Genomic DNA, 18,876 nt, shown 5'->3' on the forward strand with positions numbered 1-18,876 from the left:
TTTATCTGCTGTATACAAAGAAGATAGTAATTTTCCCCCCAATATTCTAAAGGGAATGTCCTACTTTTCTTAACGTCTTTCTAGATGATTTGAGGTCATGATGTGTGATGAAAATTAGAGCAAGTAGAATACTTTTATTGAACTTTGTAGGTAAGAAAATCTCTAAGAAATGGGATTTAGAAATAATTATTAGGCCATGGCTTAGAGATCACTGGATTATTGACAAAAATTAAAAAGTCCAATGTTTTATGTTAATATATATTAGCATATTTGTAAGACGTTCAAATTATAATTTTCTAATGGCTTATGTACATTTTTACTAAGCTTATAAGTGTAATCTTAAACAACTAAATGTAGAATTTCTTTTTTGCCAAGTTACCAACATCTGCTTCCAGATATCTGACCTTTCTGATTTTAAAAGAAACATTTTTGTCCTCGGTAAATGTACATTGCTTTTTCGCTCTGGTTGTTAGTGTACATAGTTATCAAAGGTCTTTAAACATTGATATTGATTTGTTTATGTTACTAGCCTATTTTGTTTAGCTGAGTGAAAAAATTGATCATTCTTTTAAATGAAAAATGACTTTTAATCGTTCCAGAATGCACATTTTTACCTCTGTAGAAATGTTAAATAACCTTTTTAGGGAAATTTATAGTTAAGCATGCTTCTTAAATATTCATATAATTGAAGAACAGAAGTATAATATATAGCTGGGTCTTAAAGACAAAGATACCTTTAAGGGATTCAGATCCAGATCCTCAAATCCCAAATGTACTCTTTGTTCAAATGATGTATTTAAAAAACATTTCTGTCATCAGTGGATGATAGTTCTCTATTTTCCCTTCTGCCTTTTCATAATTATCCTTCTCCCACTTGACAAAAGATACCTATGGCAGCTTTTGTTTTTCAAAAATGATACCAACAATATTTCAGGTCCCTCAGACTCCCAGAACCTTTCTGTACCTCATCAAGATGTAAAGTTATGTCCCTGGCCTTTCAACTTGAGCAGACTGTTCTGACTGCCCAAGGAAGTATAGTGAAAGTTAATTTATTTTCATTATGGGTGAAGTGTGGTCTTAGAAATCAGTTATATTGGCCGATGTGGGGATACAAAGATAGAGTGATGACAGTTTTTGTTTAATGACCTTGCCTTTCCTTTTTTGTCTACTGACTATTCAAAAAATGATTTTTCCTGTGTGTGAATCATGTGAAAGTAAAACAAAGAGAGCATGAACATAACATGAAGAGAAAGGCACCTTATTTAAGAAACAAATGATAAAGTTGCTTGCCTTATCTATCTATCTCATCTATTCAATATTGGTATAAAAGCATGATGGGTTTTGGTGAATCTGCTGTCAGACAAACTGTCTTTTCCCCACTTTCAATAATGATAAAGAGCCTGATGAATATGTCTCAAACCTGTCTTAATAATATAATTTGCATGATTTCAAGGAGAAGTTAAAATTTCCATGTTTATTTCTGATATATTAACCTTAGATCTTCAAGTTAAAACATCTTGTTTCAGAGGTAAGTTTGTGGTTTTTATATTTACTAGAGCATTTTTCAGATTCTTTCGAAAAACATTATTATCCTTTGCCAGTTCATTAGATTCTATAAATCCATATTAATTTCTTACGTGGCCCAAGCCACGTACTTACTGTCTTTGAGACATTTCTCTTTTTTTCATTTCTACTTTGTGTTTACATTTAAAGTAACTGAAACATATTGTGGATTTTACTCTAAATAAAACATTGTAGTCATGTGTTGTATAAATCCTGAACTTAGTAGTGACCCAACATCTTTGCTGATTTGCTCTTAATTTTTATTCTAACATTCATCTAAGAAACTGTTATTACATGATTATATATAATCCCTTATGTACCACTTAGTAAAAATACTGCCAACTAAACTATAATACGCTGTTGATTATAGGTTGCATCTCAGTTTCAGAGATGTTAAAATGTGCATCTTAGTTTGATAAAACACCTTAAACAATACTTTAAAAAGCAGAACATCTATTCATGTATAGGTATAGGTATAAATGTTTTACAAAACAGTCTAGGAAACTTCATGTAACATTAGAAATCCAGCTTTACTTAATTAGGATTAATTCTTCTCAGATATTTATATTCTGTTCTAATTCTGTAAAAGCCATACTTTTCAAATGTAAAATCATGCTTCTAACCTATGTAGAGTTATCCTCAATAAATATGTGCAATTTCCAGTTTTATGGGGATATTTATGCTCAAGATTGTCTTAATTTTAAGCTCCATAAGCAAGATGATGCTCAGTGAATAAGTGATGTCTTGGTAAAGACATCTTGATGTCTTAACTTTAAGTTTCCAAGGAATTGAGAAAGAAAATGGCAGAGCAGCAAAAGACTTCAGTGAGGGTGGTTCTTCAATTGTTTTCAACAAAATTGAAAACAGCTTAATCATTATCAATTAAAGATAATTAAAAATAATTTGATCAATTTATTATTTCTGGCATATAACTGAAAAAGTGACATCACTATACCAAAATTTTGTCCCTTTTCACTTTCAGCATTTTTATCTATAGTTTAAAAATAGTAATATAATTGTCTCATTCTAGCAATTAGTAATATTTATGGTGTCTTTATTTATTGTTTGAATAGTAATGATAATCCAGATAACAGTCTTCAAACTTGAAGGTTTATAGCAGTTTGAAATAGATTTTTTAAATTTCAATATATTTTTCACACATTTTTGAGAAACAGGTATATGACAGGATATCAGTAAAGGACTTCTAAACATTACACTTCATTACAATGAGATAAAAGTTACGTGGGAAAATAAAATAGAAACATGAATTGGGAATAAGGTAGTGTAAAATTTCTTACTATGTTAAGGAGTGTTTTTAGATAGCAAATTACTATGACAATTAGCTTAAAAAGTCAGTGTTACTGAATTGACTTTCTTTGCAAGATTTAGAAACTTAAAAATGTTTTTATGTTAAAGTATAAAAGGGTACATCACTTCTCAAAATTACTTTAGAAAATATATGACTAAAAAATTTAAAGCTCTCAAACCATCAGAAGAGGGAGAAAGAGGAATATGGTAAACCATAAATCTAAGAGATGTCAGGAAAGGAGGAAAAGAAGTAAATGACGAGTAAATCCAGATATTCCAATAATAACACTGAATCTTAAAAAAGTAAAATATTTTCAAAGGCATATTTTCAGATTAGAGATAATGGAATCTATTTGTTGGTTAAGGAAAGATACATCTAAAAAAACTATAAAAAGATTCAAATCACAGGGGGTATTTTAGCACACCTCTACATGGTCCGTAGGCTCGCAGAGAGTCGGACACAACTGAACTGACTAAGCACGCACTGGACATGGATATAACAAGCAGATATAGAATTTGCAGGGAGAAAAAAACCTGGTATATAAAATAGAAATTATATGTAATATATACATATTTTTTCAAGTATTTAACAAATTTTTTATAAATGTTCTAAATCACAGTCTGCACATTTCAAGGATTTGATGGATTATATTTCCTAACCAAAAGTGTTCAATAAATTTAAAAACAAAAATATCCTCCCTCAAAAAATTATTAAAACAGAAGACAAAATTATGGAGAATGTCAGCAAAAACAAACCTATTCATTGGATTAACTGAAGTGGATAGAAATTGATGAAAAGGAATTTCCCTGGTGGCCTGTTGGTTAGAATTCTAGGCTTTCACTGCCATGGCCTGGGCTCAATTCCTGGTTGGGGAACTGAGAACCTTGAAGCTGCATTGTGCACCAAAAAAAAAAAAATAGTATTGATGAAAAAAAGCAAACATATAAATATTAAGCTTTGCTGTAACATCAGGAATTACGCTTGAAAAAGGACTACAGTAGGAAAACAATAGTGATGGAATCGCCTAGAAGAATAGTGAAATGAATCATCAGTTGCACCATCCTTCTGATTTCTTTGCATTGCCTTACTAAATCCTACATCACCTGTCAAGAGGGTAAAAGAGGTCTAGAGACACAATCTCTGTAAACATTTATTAAGCTTTTACTTGGGGACAATTAGGAACTTGGCACTTTTCATTTTTCATCTATAATGGTAAGGAAAAGAAAATTAAGGGCTTCCCAGGTAGTGCTAGTGGTAACGAACCTGCCTGCCAGTGCAGGAGACACAAGAGATGCAGGTTTGATCCCTGGGTTGGGAAGATCCTCTGGAGAAGGAAATGGCAACCCACTCCAGTAATCTTGCCTGGAAAATCCCATGGACAGTCCATGGGGTCACAAAGAGTCAGACACAACTGAAGCGACTTAGCCACAGCATCAGGAACTTAGCATTTTTCATTTTTCATCCATAATTGCAAGGGAAAAAAATAAGTCTTTCATGATTATTAAATGAATCAGCACTCTGGACTCTTACAAGCAAACTCAGACTATAAATTTTCATTTGATAATATCCTAGAAAATTTTTCTCACGTTCAAGAATCAATGAATGAATAATATTTCTAAGGACAAAAGAAACAAGATACTCTAATTTACTCAGTTATCCAGAAGGAAAGATGTCGTCATCACTGTATTTTGTGACAAGAACATCTTTTATGTTTATTACTCAAAATTGTAGGTAGACAAATACTGAAGGCAGATGTATATTCATAATTTATTGAAAGGCAATAAATGATGTAAAAGTGAAAAATCAGTTGGAGTCACCATTCTAATTGCTGTTTATAAATCTGAAAGTGAAAGTGTTTTGCAATTATGAGGCAAAAAAAAGATGATCCTTTTCTTTACAGAAACATGACATCAGAGTTCTTAAATGTATTGCATTATGAAGATGCAAATGTGAAAAGAACAAGAAGTGTTAATAAACACTAGTGTGAAATACATTAGAGATGTATTTAAACTCTGGAGTCAAGGTTCATAAAATGAATATAGTCTAGGTTCATGACAGTGGATGAACACATATTTATGTTCATGTGATTGATGCTACCCATCTTGAAAATTAAATACTCTAAAAACCACAAAAATAATAAAATTTTGGGTTTCCTATGTTTACATTCTTATTAAGATGTCTAATAACATTGTTAGTAACTCCTTATTCTCTACATTTTTGCCAAATAACTTAAAAATGTTTTTAAAAATGAAAAGGATCATTGGACCCAGATAACAAATGATGACTAGTTTTTTCTGGTATACTGATGATTAACTGAAGAAATCATACTTCTTCAGAACCAATAAAGGCATTAAAAGTCACCCAAACAAAGATGACTAACTTTACACCAAAGTATTTGAAAGCGTAGGTGAAATGTATATTTTACAAAGATACATCATTAATATTGACTTGAAAAGGAACAGAAACTCAGAATAAACCAATAACCATTAGAGATACCAAGCTGATAATCATGAGTATTCTCCCCACAAATGATATCAGACTTACTGAGCCTTCATGGACTACTTAACTCCTATACTATAAAAACTTCAGTTAAAAAAAGTATCCAATACACGTATAGTATTAACTGATCTCAAACCAGGCCAAGGACAATATAAATGGAAATTATAGATCATTTCACTTAATGGACATTGCTGCTCAATTCAACAGTTGCTCACAAACAAACCAAAAAACAACTAATAGGGTGTATCTCAGGGTCGCAGTGATGGCTCAACATCTAAAAATGTGTTTCTATAATATACCTTATTAATTGCTTAAAGAAAAAAAACCTGTACTGGTAACTCAGTGGATAAAGAAAATGCATTGTTTAGGCCTTCCCTGGTAGTCCAGTGGTTAAGAATTTGCCTGCCAGCGCAGGGGACACAGGTTCAATCCTTGGTCCGGGAAGTTTCCACATGCCTTGGGGCAACTAAGCCGGTACACCCACAACTACTGAGACCACACTCATGAGTCCATGAGCTGCAACTACTAAAGCCCTGCTCTGCAACAAGAGAAGTCATCGAAATGAGAAGCGCACTCACCACAATGAGAGAAAGCCTGAGCGCAGCAATGAAGATCCAGCACAGCCCCCCCAAGAAAATTTTTATCAAGTATGAAAGAACAAAAGAGATGAAACTGATCTTATTTGCAGATAATGTTACTGTCTGTGTACAACTCCATGGTTTAGTCAGTAAGTCTTGTCCAACTCTTGGGACCCCATGGACTGTCCTGTCCATGGGATTCTTCAGGCAAGAATACTGGACTGGGTTGCCATACTCCAAGGGAGGCAAATTTTTTGAAACTATTTTTTTGGACCCAAAGACAATATGCAATTACAGCATTCCTACAAATCAGAAAATGCAATAATATGCCCCACACTCCATACAGCAAGCTGCCATAAATCTAGGTTGGAAGAGAAGATGACCACAGAAGATTACAAAACATTTTGGAAGAATTCCTTTAAAAGCATGACTAAATGGAGAGGTAGATACTCATGCATGGAAGGATACAGTATTGTACATATGTCATTCTCCCTAAATTAATCTATAAATTCACCTCCAGTCAAATCTCAATTTTGGTGGACCCTGCAAAATGATTCCAGTGTTTAAATGGAAGAGGAAAATGTCGAAGTTAGTCATAAAAATGTTGAAGAAGAAAAATGTAAGCAGGCTTGCTCTACCAGATAAAGAAACTTGTAAAACTAATGACTGATTGGTGTACTCTGAGAGTAAAGAAACTAAAGAAACAAAAATAGAGAACTCAGAAACAAATTCACACACATATAAAAACTTGATACTTGGTTGAGATAGCACTACAAATCAGTGGGGGAAAGGACAGATAATAAGTAGTAATAGGTCAATTTTTTGTGATTATGAAAATTACAAACCCCAATTAATGTAGCTGAAACTTGTCTAAGTCAGAAGATAATATAATGAGAAAGCTCACTGTAAGACTGTCAGAAGTACTTGAGAAATGCAAATATGTTTATAGAGTTGTTTTTTTTTTAAGTCAGAGAATACATAGCAGTTACCAAAAAGTCTAGGTTAAATATACTTTAAGTGTTTACTCAGAAGGACAAAGACTATTCCTATAACATTCTTAGATTTGTATTTAATATTGTTCTCCAAGTATTGTTAACTATCAACATTAGAGTATAGAAAAGAAAACTCTAATTTGTGCATAAAACTTATGTTTATTTACTTAGCATTGTGATAGTAGATTGGATTTGCTCATGAACTTTGTATAATAACCTGCTGGCCATGACCTCAATTAAATCCAACAATGTATTAAAAGAATTATATACCATGAACAAGTGGGACTTCAGGTGTGCAAGGCTAGGTCAATATTCAAAAATCAATTAAGGTAGTCCATCATATCAACAGACTAAAAAAGAAAGAAAAAATTATATTATCAATAGATGTAGGAAAAGAATTTGACAAAAGCCAGCACCCATTTATGATTTAAAACTCTCAGCAAACTAGGAACAGACCTTCTTTAACTTGGTAACATCTACAAAAACCTACAGCTAATATCATACTAAATGGTGAGAAACTAAATGCATTTCCACCAAGATCAGGAACAAGGCAAGGATGTCCCCTCTTAGCACTGCTTTTCACATCTTAAGACATCTTTCACATATATAAAGCGGGGGAGGGATAATGATTATAGATTGAGAAGGAAGAAATATTTTCAGATGACATGAGTATCTACATAGAAAATCACCAAAAACAAAACAAAAAACCGGGAAGCAGGATTAAGCAGTTACAGTTATAGCAGTTTCAGTATACAAAGTTAATATACAAAGTCAATTGCTTTCTTATATGCCAGTGATGAACAATTTAAATTTGAAACTTAAAACCCAATACCAAACAAAAACAATTAAAAAAAAAAACCTTAGGTATAAATCTTAAAACATCCACAACATGTATACAAGGACAACTAATAAACTGGTGAAAGCAATTTTTAAAAAAATAAATGGAAATATTCCATGTACATGGATAGAAGACTCAATATTGTCAACATATCAGTTCCTCCCTACTTGCTTTGTAGATTCAACACAATTTCAATTAAAACTGCAGAAAGTTATTTTATGGATATTGACAAATTTATTCTAAAGTTTAATTGTAAAGGCAGAAGACCCAAAATAGCTGATATAGCATCAAGAAGAACATAGTGGCATGACTGACACAGCCAGCCCTTTACTTACTATAAAGCTTCAGTAACCAAGATGATGTGGTAATGGTGAAGGAATAAGCAGATAGTCAATGGAACAGAAAACAGAGACCAGAAATAGACCCCACAAATTTAGTCAATTGATCTTTGACAAAGGATCAAGGCAATTCGATGGAGAAAGGATAGTCTTCAACAAATGGTGTTGGAACGGAACAACTGGGAATCCACATTTTAAAAAAGTGAATCTGGACATAGACCTTACTCCTTTCACAAACTAAACTCAAAATGAATAATAAACTAAATGTAAAACACAAACCTATAAAGAAGATACATAGAAATTTAGGTGATCTTCAGTTTAGCCATGACTTTTTTAGATACATAGCTAAACACATGATCCATAAAAGAAAAAATAAGTTGGACTTCATTAAAACTGAAAATTTCTGCTATCCAAAAGATGTTGAATGAAAAGATAAGCCACAAGTGGGGAGAAAATATTTGCAAAACAATGATATACTATTGTTAAAATAATTAAATCCAATGGCAAAAATCCAAAACACTGACGACACCAAATGCTGGCTGGATGTGGAGCAACATGAACTGTCGTTGCTAGTGGGAATGCAAGACGGTAGAGCCAAGTTGGAAGACAGTTGGCAATTTAGAAAACTAAACATACCCTTAGCAAACAGTCCAGCAATTCAATGAGTCGAAAACATGTCCACACAAAAACTAGCACACCAATGTTTACAACAGCTTTATTCACAAAGTCCTTCAGTAGGTAAACGGATAAACAAACTGCTACATCCACACAATGGATTGTTATTTGGCAATAAAGTCACAAAAAGTCATGGAAGGCCCTTGAAAGTGTAACACTTAGTGAAAGAAGCCAATCTGAAAAGGCTACATAGTATATAATGCCAACATGTGACAGTCTGGAAAAGGCAAAAACTAGGGAGACAGTAAAAACATCAGATTGCCAAGAGTTGGGAGAGGTGGATTAAGTGGAAGGAGGAATGAACACGTAGAGCATGGGATTTTTAGGCCCTTGAAACTATCCTGTTATCCTGAAACTATCCTGTTACTGTAATGGTGGATACATGTTATACGTATGCTCAGACCCATAGAATGGATAACACAAAGAATTTACTCTGATTTTAGTTAATAATGTGTTAGTAATGGTTCATCAATTGTAATAAATGTACCACTAATGCAAGATTTCAATAATAGAGGAAACTGGAAGTGGGAGGGGGATGAGGGTGTGGGGGAACTCTGTATTTCCTGCTCATTTTTCTGTAAACACAAATTCAATAAAATCTGTTGATTTTAAAAGATGTTTTACTCCGGCTTCTGTGTGGAAAACAGACTAGAAGACTAACAGACTGAAATGATTCCCAACAAGCATTTAGTAAACTCCTGAAATAGTCGGGGCTAGAGATGGCTCTGATAGCAGAGCTGGATGGAAATGCATGGTTCCGGGCATAAGAAGCTGAGATTATTAATCTCACCATTTGTCGCTGTGTAATGTGTACTAGTCGCTCAGTCATGTCCGACTCTTTGTGATCCCACGGACTGTAGCCCACCAGGCTTCTCTGTCCATGGAATTCTCCAGGCAAGAATACTGGAGTGGATTGCAATTCCCTTCTCCAGAGGAAATTCCCAACCCAGGAATCGAGCCCTGGTCTCCTGCATCACAGGCAGATTCTTTTGTCTGTGTTTAAAGGGAAGTGTAATTCTTTATCTCTGGTTCCTTATGTGTATGATCTGTGTTAAATGTTTGTATCAATGTATGCCAATGACACAGACTGAACTGTCACCATAATCCTGCTTACTTTTAAGTATACATTTATAAAAATTCTTCAATACAAGTCATTTTAAAATAGTAAATAAATTGGTCCTCAACTGTACATATCACCTTCCATTTGGAAAGGGTAGAAAAAAATTTTTTCAATGCCCTGACTCCCTTGCACCCACTGAGTTCTGAATATAAATTAAGGGTTGCGAGTTAGAGGCACTTGCTTAAGATTTAGGAAACAAAAGTGAATCAGAGGCCATCTTCAGTTGGCTCTGGTTGTCACCAGTGGTTAAGGAAGGCTACAGTTTTCCTGAGATTCCAGTTTTCATTTGCCAGGTTCCTAAGGGTCTGCAGCTCCTTGTTCTAATCTCCCTGGTTCCTAGGTGCAGCTTCCCTTGTCTTCCTGTTGTCTAGTTGCTGTTGCTGGTGGTGGTGTCTTACGAGTTCTAGCCTGGCCTTAGATGCAGTATCCTTCCTAGTGGACTACTTACTGTATTTTCAGAGAGCATTCCAGGAGGCCCAATTTAGATCCTGCTCCTTCAGGTTGTCCAATGTTTGTTTGTTTGTTTGTTTGTTTCCTGGGTTTGTTTTTGTTTTGGCCACATTGCAGGGCATGCAGAACTTCCCAGGGATTAAGCCTGCACCCCCTGCAATGGAAGTACAGTCTTCTGAACCAGTAGGGAAGTCCCCTGATGGTTTTATAAAAACTTAAATGTTTGTATTAAACCCTTCGCACTTAGTAATTACAGTGAATTTTGTTTTATGCCTTTAATCGTGATTGGTTGAATATATAATCCATAGAGATTTTAAAAGTAAAATTTAGCTGTTACCTGGAAATGCCTCTGTTTTTGGAATGAGAAATAGGAAGGAAAAAACAGAGGGATGTCCTATGAGGGTGAGCTTGTTAGGTTGTTAGGGCTTCCCTTGGGGCTCAGCTGGTAAAGAATCTACTCGCTACGCGGGAGACCTGGGTTCGATCCCTGGGTTGGGAAGATCTGCTGGAGAAGGGAAAGGCTATCCACTCCAGTATTCTGGCCTGGAGAATTTCATGAACTGTATGGTCGATGGGGTCACAAAGAGTCGGACACGACTGAGCGACTTTCACTTTGACTTTGATAGCTCAGTTGGTAAAGAATCCACCTGCAATGCAGGGGACCCCAGTTCGAATCCTGGGTCAGGAAGATCCCCTGGAGAAGGGATAGGCTACCCACTCCAGTATTGTGGCCTGGAGAATTCCATGGACTGTGTAGTCCTTGGGGTCACAAAGAGTTGGACACGACTCAGCAACTTTCACACACTTCATTACATCAGTGTACAACATTAGTGAATGTTTGGGCCACATACACTAACCAAATGCTGCTAGGTCACTAACTTTGTGACACTTAAGAAATAGAGTAATATAAATAAATAAGAAAGTAACTAACATCAAAGCCTCTAGCTTATGAGGCTAGAATAATAGAAGACTTCAAGGCAACTGTCAAGATTTCTATTTTTTTTTCTTTTTTTTAGGTGAGCACATTGTCTGGGATAAATGCATTTTGTTGGGTTTTATGACTCCAGCCTTCAAATTTCATTTCCTTTTTTTAAACTTTATAATTAGGGTTAACTTTCATCATAAAGTATCAACATGCTTTTGGTTTTACCAGGTGATTCTTACACATATATGTAATTTGATAATGCAGAAGCAGCACTGAAATAAATATTGCATATTACCTTTCCCTTTAGTCTTTAAAATTGTTATTAATCCTTTGAAAGTCATAATCCCTAATCCCTCAAGATTCAGCTACCAGAGAGAAGGGGCAAGAGGAGGAAACACTGCTCTTGCCATCTTTTTCCTAGCTCTTGTTACATGTGAAAGCAGCTGAGAAATCAGTCACTTTTTAAGGGTGTACTAACTTAATGCCCAGTAGAGAAGTGCAGTGTTGCCAGATTTTCCCATTTTTTAAACAACTTGCAACTGGCAGAAATCTGGACTTTTTTACACAAACCCTCTCAGTTTTAAACTAATTTTTTTTAATGTTTAAGCACTGAGTCAAATAAAACTACCTATAAGCTGAATTCCAACCCTGGATCACCAGTTCATTCGAACCTTTGTTTGATTGACAGGAAAATGTACACATTTTCAGTAAATGCTTTTTATATACTTGTTAGACCAGGGATCTGTGTGTGGGGGGGAGGGGTGGGAAGAGTTATTTTTTAAATTGGGATTATAATCAATTGAGTAACTGTCATAAATATTCCCATAATATGTAGATATAAAGGAATTCTCATTGTTGGTTAACATTCTACATATTAGAGCCATTTTGAAATTCAACAGTTTATTGGGAATGAGTGATTGTGAATTTTTTTTTTATTAACACCATGACATGAGCCTATAGAATAAGGGATGAGATTCCTGTAGAAGGATATGGTTGTATTACAAATCTTGAATTTAAAGCAGTGACAGATTTCTTCTCAGACCTTGGCACGCAGAGGAAAGACTATGTGAGAACAAAGCAAGAATGCTGTCTTGGCAGCTCTAGCAAATAAAGGAATGAAATACTGAAAATTTGAGTAGAGCAGAGAAAAAGTATTACATGATCATGTGAAGAAACAAGAGAATGAGAAGAACTAGAGAATTATGCTGTACTTTATCAAAGATACCCTTGATTTTAAGATACCCCATTATTTTCAGTAACACTAAAAAAGGGAAAACCTACCAATTAAAGTATGACATACCCTAGTGGCATATATAAGACATCCTCATTTCACAGATATTATGAAAATGTTAGGTTTTTAGAACTGGTGAACCATTTAATTGCAGTGTAATTGTTGGGTATGAAGTAAAGTGAAACTACTGGTCATGGTTGAGGCTTTTTCTAGCAGTGTCCAGCTGCAAAGGTGCAGACATAGAATGGATTTAAACATTGTGGAGATTGAGTTTGAACAGAGTTTTGGCTTTTTCATGTGAATACAGGAAAGCAAGAGGGTGACAAGGCAGTCGAAGATGTGTATTAGTGAGTGAGTGATTTTAGTAAGAAAGGCAGTTGGAGGCAGAGTAGTAGAGGAAGTGGGCTGCAAACTTGTGGGAGGGGTTCGTTCGAAGAGTAGTATGAATAGAGTGCTTGAATTGAGACTTGTAGAGGTAACGTTACTGGTAGCCATAAGGTCGAGAGAATGACTAGGACAGGAGTAGCTGAGATGAGGGGGAAGATAAGATCAACAGAGGAATGGCAGAGAAGGCTAAGATTTGAAGGATCATCCACATGGATATTGAAATCAAGATAGAAATGAGTGACAATAAAACAAATTAAAATCTTCAAAGAATGGGTGAGGTATCAAGGGTAGGGTATGGTGGGGGGGGTGGAAGGGGAAGAACAACTCAGAGGTCAGTAACTGCAGCTAGGAGGCAAGAGTGGAGCAGTCTGATGACACGAGCATCAAAGCTCCATAGTTTTAAGAAGCAACAAAGTGAAATGAAAAATGAGCATGAAAAAGGACACTTAATTAAACTTGAAGCCCAGTAGATCAAGGGAGAAAAAACAGCCATCACTTGAGAAGGCTACAGGGCAATCAGTCCCCCCAGGGAAGAGCTGGATTTCAATCAAGCAAGAAGGCTGAGGGAACCCACTCCACTGAGGATGGGATTCCAGGCTCAAAGGTGTTTGCCTTTTAGCATCCAGTGTTGGTGGTGAGGGCCCAGTCTGATTCTGCTGCTTTTGCAAACAATCTGTTATTTTCTCAATATAAATAAATGTGAAGTTCTAATAAAATTTAAAATTCTGAGATATTACTTTGATGTATTTCAAGTATGACTCATCATATACTGTGCTTTGCATTCCGTGGACTTTTAATAGAAGATTCATGTCTTTTTCAACTCTGGAACATTTTTTTCTATTTCTCTCCATTTTCCCTATTCTCTACTTTTGGAACTGCTACCAGATGAATAGTGGGATATCTAGATTTAGTCTCCATTTCTCAATTTTCCTTTTAAACTTTAGTAGTGAATTTTAAAGGTTATTTTCAACTCACTCAGTTGATATTCCAGCTCACTAATTTGATCTTCAGCTGTGGATACTCTATTTTACAGCCCATACATTTTGTTTATGATCATGTTTTTAACATCCAAGAACACTGATTCTTATTTTTGTCAGCCTCTTTAAAAAACAATTAAATACAGGTGACTCTCCAACACTGCTTCAATCCTGATCTAAGGTAGTCATGGTAATTCATCTTTTGAGCAATCTTTTGATAAGAGACAGTCTATAACAACCCTTATATAACTCCTGAAGTTCTCCATTCAAGGAATAGGTTTATGTCTTTTAAATACTTTAAGCTGAGAAGAAAAGTCTGTATACACTACAAATCAACAGAAAGTTCAAAATACAAATTTCTAACAAAGGGAAAAAAACAGTTTTAGCAAAAGATTAAAAACAATGACAGCAAGGTAGCATTAAAAAAAAAAAAAAAAAGGTCAAGCAGATGAATCAACTAGACCTAGTAGCATTCAAAATGTTTTACAAGCCTGAATAAATGGAATAAAGTTCAAGTAGTTATGAACATGTATGTGTTGAATATACAGTGCTGAATATAGCACTGAACATACAAAGCAAAAAGCATTAGACATATAAGGAAAATACATTATAGCAGTATAAGAATTTATTTTACATTTCTCAATCTTTGAGAAATAAGATGTTGAGAATCTCACCAGTGTTTAATGATATTCTTATGTGACAAACTGTACCAAATGACATACTCTCTAAAGAAATATCTACAATATTTGCTTACTTAGCAGGCTAAAAAGATATCCTTAATAAACTCCCCAATGCAGACTACATATACTGACTATATGTAATATTAGAAAATATGTTATTAACAACAAAAAAAATATCCAATGACCTGGAAATTGAAATGCACTATTCAGAATAATCCTTGGATCAAAAAAGCAATCACATTTGCAGCCATCAAATATTAAGAAAACAATGAAAACACAATATTCTTAACCTATGGGATGGAAGTAAAGAAATAATCAGGGAATTTGTACAATTAAAATGGTTTTTTTTTTTTAGAATTGGAAGGAAGACAAATGGTCAATTATTCAACTGAAGAGAGTAATAAATAAGGGAATTAGAAAGGAATCAAAGTCATAATGCTTAAATAAATGAGAAGGTAAATGATTAGATTTTTATTCCCTGGTGCTGAGAGGACAGAAGTGGAATGGGGCAAATCCTAACTAGTCTAAAAAAGAAAGAGAAAAAACAAAGGAAATGGAATAATAGACAATGATTTTAAAACACTGAGATTATTAAGTGCAACTATATACTAAAAGAATTTTAAATATAAGATGGACTATATGATGAATTCCAGAAAAAAGAAAATTACCAACGTTTACCCAAGAAATAGAACCCTGAAAAGATGAAGGACACATGAGGAAATAGAGATACAGTGAAAGAATTGCCTTCAAGAAAAAAGTCAGGTGTTTCTGGATATAAAATAGCATCAACTTAAAAAAAAAATCAGTTTCAGGATACATAAACCATTCTAAATCAAAAAACATGAGTTTCTATTTTATTCTGTAGCACTATCAAAACCTGTTCCTTAAAACCAGACCTGCCTCTCATAATAAGTACAGGGTTAGTCAACAGAAGGCAACAGCACCCCACTTCAGTACTCTTGCCTGGAAAATCCCATGGACGGAGCAGCCTGGTAGGCTGCAGTCTATGGGGTCGCTAAGAGTCGGATACCACTGAGCGTCTTCACTTTCACTTTTCACTTTCATGCATTGGAAAAGGAAATGGCAACCCACTCCAGTGTTCTTGCCTGGAGAATCCCAGGGACGGGGGAGCCTCGTGGGTTGCCGTCTATGGGGTCGCACAGAGTCGTACACGACTGAAGCAACTTAGCAGCAGTAGCAGCAGAAGTCAACAGAAAACAGCAGTATTTCTAATGAATGGCTCAGTATTAGATTTTACTAAGTGGTGCCTGTCATAGGAGAAAATACTTTACAATGAAAAAGCATTGGGAAAGAAAATGAACATCTGATCCTGATAAATGGGTTTCATAAATATTAACATTTTATTTCTAATCTATAGTTTAAATTATACATGAGTAAAATACTAAAAATTATGCATTCATAAAATCAGAAATAAGAATGCCCATTAACATATTCAATCAACTAGAAAAAATTAATGTGGACAGTTGTTGTTGTTTTTTTTTTAATGACAGCTTTCCTGTCTAAGCAGGTGGCTTCCCAGGTAGTGCTAGTGGTAAAGAATCTGCCTGCCAATGCAAGAGATGCAGGTTTGATTTCTCGGTTGGGAAGAGCTCCTGGAGCAGGAAATGGCAACTTCCTTCAGTATCCCTGCCTGGAAAATTTCATGGATGGAGAAGCCTTACAGGCTAACAGTCCATGGGGCTGCAAAGAGTCAGACAGGACTGAGCAGAGCACATACAAGCAGACTAGCTTAAAATACATTATTCATAACAATATGAAGAGCCCATTTCTAGAAGCAATAACAAATTTTGGAAACTCAGGAAACCAACATGTCAGAACCATAGTAAACTTTCAGAAATTTGAGGAACATACGAAAAGCAAACAAACAAAAACCCTAGTTTAAACAACTGATACGTTTCTAGTTAAAATCCTAAAAGGATGCCTGATAAAAGGGAGTCAAGTGATTCCAAAAGTAACAAGAAAAAAAATCGGCAGAAATAGACAAGAAAGCTTTGGGAAAAGGGACAATTAAATGATCTTCTGTCTCAAAACAAATACTATTTCCTGCTATACAGGTGCTACACACAGTTTATGAAGAAAAAATACAAAGGTACTTCTACCAGAAAAGATAGATCAGGGGTGGAACATAAATGAAAGCTCAGAAACAGACCCAAAATAAGACACATGATATTTTAAAACTAGGGATAGGATGAAACTGTTTAACAAATGCTGTTGGCATAATTAGTACAGCCATTCAGATAAAGTATAAAGTTGGACCCTTTACCTCACAAGATATAACAATTTAACAAGAACAGTTTAGAATTAAGTGTAAAAGCAGAAAGCCAGAGAGTAAAATAAAATTGTGTAAAAAGTAAAATAACCTTGGACTAGGATAAACTTTTCTAAGAAACCAAAAGGAAAAGATGAATAGACTTGACTACATATAATTAATAAATTTTTATCAAAATACACCACACAGTATTTTTAAGGTTACAGTTTACAAAAGGCTACCCTCTTTATATATAAAAAGCTCTTCCAAGCTACAGAGAGAAATGCCTAATAACTAAACATATAAATAGTTAATAAGAGACACCTGGCTAGCATGAATTTGAATATCACTAGTAATCAAAGAAATACAAATGAAAATGACTTCTCACCTGTCAAACTGGCAATGATTCAAAATTTTTAAGTACCCAGCATAGCTAAGTGAAAAAGGAAAGTAATAGGAATGTAAAACTTGCAAACCTTTCCTGAGGGCCATGTGGACATAGCAGAAGTTTAGATGTGTAAAATTCACACCAGCAACTCCAAGGAAATTATGTATATTTGTATCCTTCTACTTAGGTAGATTTTCCCTCACATTGTTATTTGTAACAGAAAAGTTAGAAATATTTTGTGTCTAGCAATGAGGAATTGTTAAGTTATGGTTATTCTATAAAGGAGTAATTTATAATCACTAAAAAGAGAGTAGACTTGAATTACTGACAAAGATGGATTTTCATAAAATATTAAACGAAAACTAATTACAAAGTTATGGGAAGTATAATCCCATTGTTTTAAAAGATATCCATCAAAGGCAAAATATTAATAGTGGTTATCTCTGTATATGTTCCTACATTTTTGAATATGTAAATATATAAGGAAAAAAAATAAGGGTTCCAGGTTTAAAGTATTGTCTGTAAAACATGACACAACGGTTATAACAAATGATATATTCCTCACACCAGATAAGCTTATTTCTGAGTCTATTCTGTATATGAGGCAAGAAGAAAACAAGGATAAAAGTAGCCTGGATTTTTAGGGCAGTTTATTTACAGACTATCAAATACAGTCTTTTTTCTTTTGTTAAACAAATGGCTTATATTAAACACATTGGATTTAGGAGTTACGAGACTTGCAAAAAAACCACACCTTGACAACAAATTAATTGTGAAAAAAATATAAAGTGATTCACTACAGAGCCTCATTTTCAATGTGGCGTTTTCAATTAGAAAATTCTTTTTTAATGGGACATTTGATATGGTAAAAGGAATAAAACCCACAAAATGTTCTTCTACATAATTCAAAGACAAGTTCTTTCCAATATGATCAAAATTTTGTTTTCCCCACCTTCAACTGGATCCCCTGACAGCTTTTTTCTTAATAGCTCTTATTTTTAATTACACTAGAAACCGTTTAAGAATTACAAACTTGAAAGAATTTAAAAGCAATGTTTGCAGGCCTGCTGATACCGATCTTCCTCCTACAAACAGAAAATAAGTTTAAAGATTCAGTCTTACTATCTAATTGTTAGGTAACTATTGTCTTAAAAATGAAAATGAGGAACCTCCCTTCTACAGACTATCCATATATGAAAAAAACTCTCTATAGGCTCCTAAGTTTTCTAAAATTTTATTTGCCTATTTTTTCTGAGGCTTTTTTTTAAGTTGACTTTTTAAAGTCATCTGTTAAACTAGTTGTTCAGTATTTTAAATTATTTTATCAAAATATTTTAAGTTAATTTTCTCATTAAGAAGCATTTACTATAGAATTTAGATATAGCTAAGAACAACCCTGGTAATCCATCTAAATCTCATTTTTCTTAGCTGTAAAGAGATGGACCAGATTTTAAACTTTGGGGACACCCTATTCAGACTTTTAAAATATCAAAATCATTAACCCAGGGAATCACTGAATCTTTATTCAAATCTCATATTTCAGCTTTACCTAAAAAGAAAGGCAGGGACCAGGTAAGGGAGCCTAGGGAGAAAAATAATCTAAAATTGGATTAAGTTCATACCAAATACAAAAAAACCTTAACTCAGAAATACCAGA

Source organism: Bubalus kerabau, chromosome 8 (assembly GCF_029407905.1).
Source record: "Bubalus kerabau isolate K-KA32 ecotype Philippines breed swamp buffalo chromosome 8, PCC_UOA_SB_1v2, whole genome shotgun sequence".
In the NCBI taxonomy this organism is placed as follows: domain Eukaryota; kingdom Metazoa; phylum Chordata; class Mammalia; order Artiodactyla; family Bovidae; genus Bubalus; species Bubalus kerabau.